Source organism: Salvelinus sp. IW2-2015, linkage group LG11, assembly GCF_002910315.2.
Source record: "Salvelinus sp. IW2-2015 linkage group LG11, ASM291031v2, whole genome shotgun sequence".
NCBI classification, from domain to species: Eukaryota; Metazoa; Chordata; class Actinopteri; order Salmoniformes; family Salmonidae; genus Salvelinus; species Salvelinus sp. IW2-2015.
The window spans coordinates 39,989,848-39,996,940 of NC_036851.1; positions in this window are offsets into that span (position 1 = coordinate 39,989,848).

The following is a 7,093-nucleotide window of genomic DNA, read 5'->3' on the forward strand; positions in this document are numbered from 1 at the left end:
CTAAAGACTGTTGACATCTAGTGGAAGCATTAGGAAGTGGAATATGACCCCATAGACAGTGTATATTGGATAGGCAAACCTCAGATTTCCCACTTCCTGGTTGGATTTTTTCTCAGGTTTTTGCCTGCCATATGAGTTCTGTTATACTCACAGACATCATTCAAACAGTTTTAGAAACTTCAGAGTGTTTTCTATCCAAATATATATGCATATCTTAGCTTCTGGGCCTGAGTAGCAGGCAGTTTACTCTGGGCACCTTATTCATCCAAGCTACTCAATACTGCCCCCAGCCATAAGAAGTTAATAGAGAATGGGGTGTTCTTCAATTCCCTACCCTGTTGTAAAAATGCAATTTTCATTTTGTAGTGGGTTAGCATAGCTACGATCGGACGGGGCCTTCCATCTACTGTGCCACCAAAACGATGAGCTCGTTGAAAATCAATTGTTTCCACCCGTTCGTCCGTCATCTTGAGATTGCGTTTCATGAACACCTTGACTATTTCCTCCATTGACTGGTAGTTTTCGTTTTCATCCTCCTTTATTCCCATTATAACAATATTAATTCTCATACTTCTGCATTTAGATCAAGTTATTCGGCTATCATTGTTTTATTATCATACCGGAGCCTTTCTGTAGTGTCTTTTAGGGAGTCCACGGTAATTTTCGATATCTTATTTTACTCTCGTATTTCTTCCATCATTTTATTACTGTAATCCATTCCTGTTTTTAAGGCCTCAACCTCCCCCAGTTTCCCAGGCAATAGATCTAGTTTTTTGAACTGCTCGCTCATGCTTGTAAGCAATGCTCTATCTTCTGGAGACACAGTTATAAAAACGTCCCCTCCAATGTTGTTTGTAATTTTAGACGGCGGCTTTCCTCCTGTTTCGCTTGCAGAACTCGAAAGGTCTTCTCATGTTTGCTTCGATGTATCCGTTTCTTTTTCGAGCATATCAAAATGCTGATCAATAAATAGTTCCAGATTCTCTATATTATCCAGAATGTTTGTTTCGTAGTTATCAGCTAATCCTCAATTTGTGTGATTCATTAATGAGACAAGCTGTGCCTACCACGCTGCAACGTCATCACCTCTACCATTTCCCCTAAAGTTGATAACTATTGCTATAAACGCTAAAAATCCAATCTTACTGAAACATATATCACTTGTTGGCATRTCCCTCTGTACTGGTACAGCTCTACTACTCACACCACTCATCTCACCCCTCCTCCCACCTTGACCCATCTTCCTCTACTTTCTTCACTGCCTCAGCAGAGGACAACTTCTGTACTACTTCGACACTGGAAACCTCAACCGGACATTTCTGATCCCCAGCCCTATGGGCACCCCTACAATTAACACATACTGCTTCTATCTCCAATGCTACACATTCCTTTGTCTCATGACCTTCTGCACACTTCTCACACCTAGGGACCTCCCTCCTACACACTGCTGCCACATGCCCATAAGCTTGACACCTGTAAAAATGTAATGTATTCGGCACAAAAGCTTGTACGGGATAACTTATCTCCTAACACCACTGTTGGGCAAAAACTCAATATCAAAACTCAAAAGAACAGGCAATGACTCTTCTGTTTCACCACTCACGCCACCCTGTCTGCGTCGCACTAAACAACGAGCATCACAAACACCGGGAATCTTCCTCTTCAGTTGGTCCACTTTCACATTTACCACTACCCCAGTAATCACTCCTTTTAATGGTGCCCTTTTCTTGAGAGCAAAACAATTCACATCTCTTGTCCCCGTTCTATTAACGCTGAAGCACCTGCTCCCTCTGACCAGCAGAAACACAAACAATTATCACAAGGGTTGCCAGGTCTTGCTAAAATTTCCAGAACAATTACCACTCTAAAACAGCAAGGCCTGAAAACTAGCCAAACTTCTTTTCACAGTAAGAGAGGAATTGCAATATTTATACAATAAACAATTTTTCCACAACATTATCGAGCCAATTAAGAAGGAATATAGTTGTAACTTGTAAGGTTAGAAGCAAAGTTTGTTTTTCCTCAAAATAATAATTATTGCGAGCTATGACATGATGTAATAAAGTCATTTAAATATGTCGCAAGAGAAAAGATAATTTCCCTTATCCATCAATGGATTTCGATTTAACTTGTTTGACAGGTATGATCGGCACATGGCGGTATGGTATTTGGCCAATATACCAAGGCTAAGCACGGAGTGCCTGGGTACAGCCGTTGGCCAAATACCATTGCTATTATAAACTGGTTACGAACGTGATTAGAACAGTAAAACGTTTTTTTTTGTTGTCTTACCCGTGGTATAGGGTCTGATATACCACAGCTTTCAGCCAATCAGCTTTCAGGGCTTAAGGCTTAACCAGGTTTATAATTGTAAATAAATTATCTTTGCACATGTGCATAAATATAGATAAATCCGACAGGAGAGTTTGAGTGATGAAAGGTGGACAGAGGACCTCAAAATCTCTGAGCAAAAAACACTTGGACTAACATAAAAACATCTAATGTTAGGCTATTTTCTAGCAATTGTGCTGTTATTATGTGCCAGATGTTAAGACTACAAACTGTTATAAATGGCCCATTTGCAAGATTGACTTGTCATTTCAATAGGCATAGGCTACAGACTAAAATCTGGGTTTATGACAGTAATTCAACTTTGCCATGGTTTTCTTAGATAAAGGCAGATTGCCTATAGCCCCTGATAGGCCTACATCTCATGTCATGTAATCTACAGTAGCCTAGACAAGATGTAGGCAAGATGTAAACTGAATGATTTAGCAGCTTGCTTAGTTAAAATTAACAGACTAATTTATTCAACATGAATAGCGAGGCGATTTCGAGGTAAGAAGTGCTTGTGTTTCCCAATAGCCTGCTGGAATAGGCTACTGAGGATGGGGTCATACTTTCAATCACAGAATTAAATATTAATAATATGTATATGAACTGAATATGCTTGCCAACAACAGACAGTGTTTATTTGTAAAAATATATTTTTTAGCCTGTAGCGTAATCTGACTACTGTTACCGTCAATCTAATGCATTCTAACAACTGATCTGGAATTGCGATAGAGCTTTGATATATTAAACTTTAATTAACATCTACGGGATCGGTGTCCAACAAAAAGAAATCCCAGGACATAGACATATCTGATATGGGCAGAAATCTTAAATTCTTGTTCAACTAACTGCACTGTCCAATTTACAATAGCTATTACTGAGAAAAAATACCATGCTATTGTTTGAGGGGAGTGCACAATTATGAATTTGAAAGTGTATTAATAAACTATTTAGGCACATTTTGGCAGTCTTGATACAACATTTTGAAAAGATATACAATGGTTCATTGGCCCAGTCTAAAACATTGCACATACACTGCTACCATCTAGTGGCCAAAATCTAAATTGTGCCTGGGCTGGAATAATACATTATGGCCTTTCTCTTGCATTTCAAAGATGATGGTACAATTTAAAAAATATAATGTGTTATATTCTCCTACATTCATTTCACATTTCCACAATCATCGAAGTGTTTTCTTTCAAATGGTATTAAGAATATGCATATCATAGCTTCAGGTCCTGAGCTACAGGCAGTTAGATTTGGGTATGTCATTTTCGGCAGAAATTGAAAAAAAGGATTCGATCCTTAAGAGGTATTAACTAAACATGTCCATTAATAATTGCATAATAACCCAAGGCTACAACAACAATAAATTGAAGTTATAGGCTTTTTATTAAATTGGTTTGCCAGGTTCAGTTAGGCTACACAAGTGGCACAAATTGATTTGCAATGACCTCAGTGATATCGTAATTTCAACATATTTATTGTATCAAATGGTAGCCTACAATGGCATTTAAATGAATAGGCTACTTGATGGCCAACAGAGGCAAATGTATCATTCTCCAAATGTAATGTCAGTTTCATTGAGTTTCATTAAAATAACCACCCGAAGTAGTCCTATAATTTCCATTTCGAATTTCCACTTGTGCAGTCCCCGAGACCCAAGAACTGAGAATGCATAAAACTCTTAGCTTGATACCGTTTCCTTTAAGCAAAGTCAACATTAGAACGAGGTTCAAACAACCTATTTATTGATGTGCATCAGTTCATGAGTATTAATATGTTTTACAAAAAAGGGTTGGAAATAGGTGTCTCCATAATGACAATCTATACTGAACAAAAACATAAATGCAACATGCAACAACTTTGAAGATTTTACTGAATTACAGTTCATGTGTTGTGTGACAAAACTGCACATTTTAGAGTGGCCGTGTATTGTCCCCAGCACAAGGTGAACCTGTGTAATGATCGTGCTGTTTAATCAGCTTCTTCACAACATTTGAGAGAAATAAGGTTTTTAAGAGAAATGTCATGGCGGCTCAGGTGCAATTTACAAATAGCCAAAAACCCGCAACCAATACATCTTCACCCGCGACATCGTTTACAAAGTAGCCCAATCTGTAATGAAAACCAAGAACATGGCACCACTGAGACCACTTCTTGTTACCTTCATCGATTCCACATCACCAAAATCTGTTTTCACCCACCCTGAAACAATGGATCTGCCAGAAGACAAGGGTCGGAGTAGGTGTTCCCTAACGGAAATATGCAAATAGATAATACAACGTGCCAATAGGAACTCACTATCTCGTGCTTGGTTCTGCACCACCAACTACACCAATATACCACTACTTCATAAAAATAAAAATCACCACCCCACTCCACTACTTTGACCCTAACTGATCCTACACCAGGCCGTTGGCCTGGGAGGACTGGACTCTTTCGTTAAATCTTCCTTCCACACTTAAAGCTACAATATGTAACTTATGTAACTTTTGTAACTTTTTTAGATCTGTCATTCTCAGTGAAAGCAAGTCTAAGAAGTTGTATATATGTTTTCTGTGTCCACTGTTGCTATGCTTCCAGTTCTTTAAGTTTCATTTTTGTGTCTTTTACTTTCGGTTTTGTACATCAGCTTCAAACAGCTGAAAACCCAATATTTTTGGTTATGGAACAGATATTTCAAAGCGGTTTAGATGGTATAATGATTGCTTGTTTCGGGATTTCTACATAATGCAGCATGAACTCTTCTGCAGTAAAACCTCGTACACCCAAGTACTTCTCTGCCATCACAACATCTATTTTCTGTGATTTACATTCCATTTCTGTGGTACAGTTGATAACCATGGCAATGAATGCTAAAAAGCCAACCTTACTGAAGCACAAATTCGGATCACTCTGTATTGGCCTAGGCCAGTGTTTCTCAAAGTCGGTCCATTTAGTTTTTTGCCATAACACAACAAAGCTGATTGAAATGATCAAAGCTTGATGATTAGTTGATTATTTGAATCAGCTGTGTAGTGCTAGGGCAAAACCAAGACATGTACCACTTGGGGTCCCGAGGACGAGTTTGGAAAACCCAGGCCTATGCCTACTAACCCTTGACCCATGATCCTATACTCTCATTACTGCCTCAGCACAAGACACCTTCTGTTCTACAATGACCCTGGCAACCTCAACCTGTCTCTCTTGCACCGGGCACTTCTGAAGCCGAGCAACATGGGCACCCCCACAATTGACACACACACCGATATTACACATTCCTTTGTCCCATGCCATGCTGCACACTTCTACACTTCACAGTTCACCATAACAACGGACACTGTAGCTGGGTGTCTGCACCGATGCGAAATCAAAAAAGAAGCACAGTCAGTCACTAGCATAGACTTAGATAGATATCACATTAGGGCGTCTGTGAAAGCATGGGCAGCGCCATTGAGGCCATCTCCATTTTGAAGTCGTTAATTTTCTTCTTCTAATATTTCTATGAGTTGGCAAATAAACTGAAAAGGTGCATTCTACCACTAGAGTGTGTGGTTTGAACAGGTATAAAGCCAAGTTAGGCAATTTACTATTTACTGCCACTTGCAGTTATGGAATGTTTGCTCACAAGTATAATTCAATGATTGATCCCTCCTGATGATCCGGATGGAATCATGTGATCCTTCCTTAACCCATAGGAAGTCCCACCAAGTTGACCACTTCAAAATGGTGAAAGTCCTCAATGGCACTGCCTATGCTAAAATTAGGCTTTTGGGAACTAGAGTCCCCTATCTATCTCTATGGTCATCAGCAACCTTCTCTTCTTCATTGGGGTTTTTCTGCCATTGGCATCCAAAGTTATTGGTGCATTACCGCTACTGTGCTGGAGTGTGTGCCAGAGACAGGGAGGAACTAAATCAAATCAAATCAAACTTTATTTGTCACATGCGCCGAATACAACAAGTGTAGACCTTACCGTGAAATGCTTACTTACAAGCCCTTAACCAACAGTGCAGTTCAAGAAGAGTTAAGAAAATATTTAACAAATCCGGTCCAAAGGTATCTATATCCACAGTAAAACGATCCTATATCGACATAACCTGAAAGGCCGCTCAGCAAGGAAGAAGCCACTGCTCCAAAACCGCCATAAAAAGAGCCGGTTTGCAACTGCACATGGGGACAAAGATCATACTTTTTGGAGAAATGTTCTCTGGTCTGATGAAATAAAATAGAACTGTTTGGCCATAATGACCATCGTTATGTTTGGAGGAAAAAGGGGACGCTTGCAAGCCGAAGAACACACTCCCAACCGTGAAGCATGGGGTGGCAGTTTCATGTGTGTGGGTGCTTTGTTGCAGGAGGCATTGGTGCACTTCACAAAATAGATGGCATCATGAGGTAGGAAAATTATGTGGATATATTGAAGCAACATCTCAAAACATCAGTAGGAAGTTAAAGCTTGGTCGCAAATGGGTCTTCCAAATGGACAATGACCCCAAGCATACTTCCAAAGTTGTGGCAAAATGGCTTAAGAACAACAAAGTTAAGGTATTGGAGTGGCCATCACAAAGCCCTGACCTCAATCCTATAGAAAATTTGTGGGCAGAACTGAAAAAGCGTGTGTGAGCAAGGAGGCCTACAAACTGACTCAGTTACACCAGCTCTGTCAGGAGGAATGGGCAAAATTCACCCAACTTATTGTGGGAAGCTTGTGGAAGGCTACCCGAAATGTTGACCCAAGTTAAACAATTTAAAGGCATTTCTACCAAATGCTAAT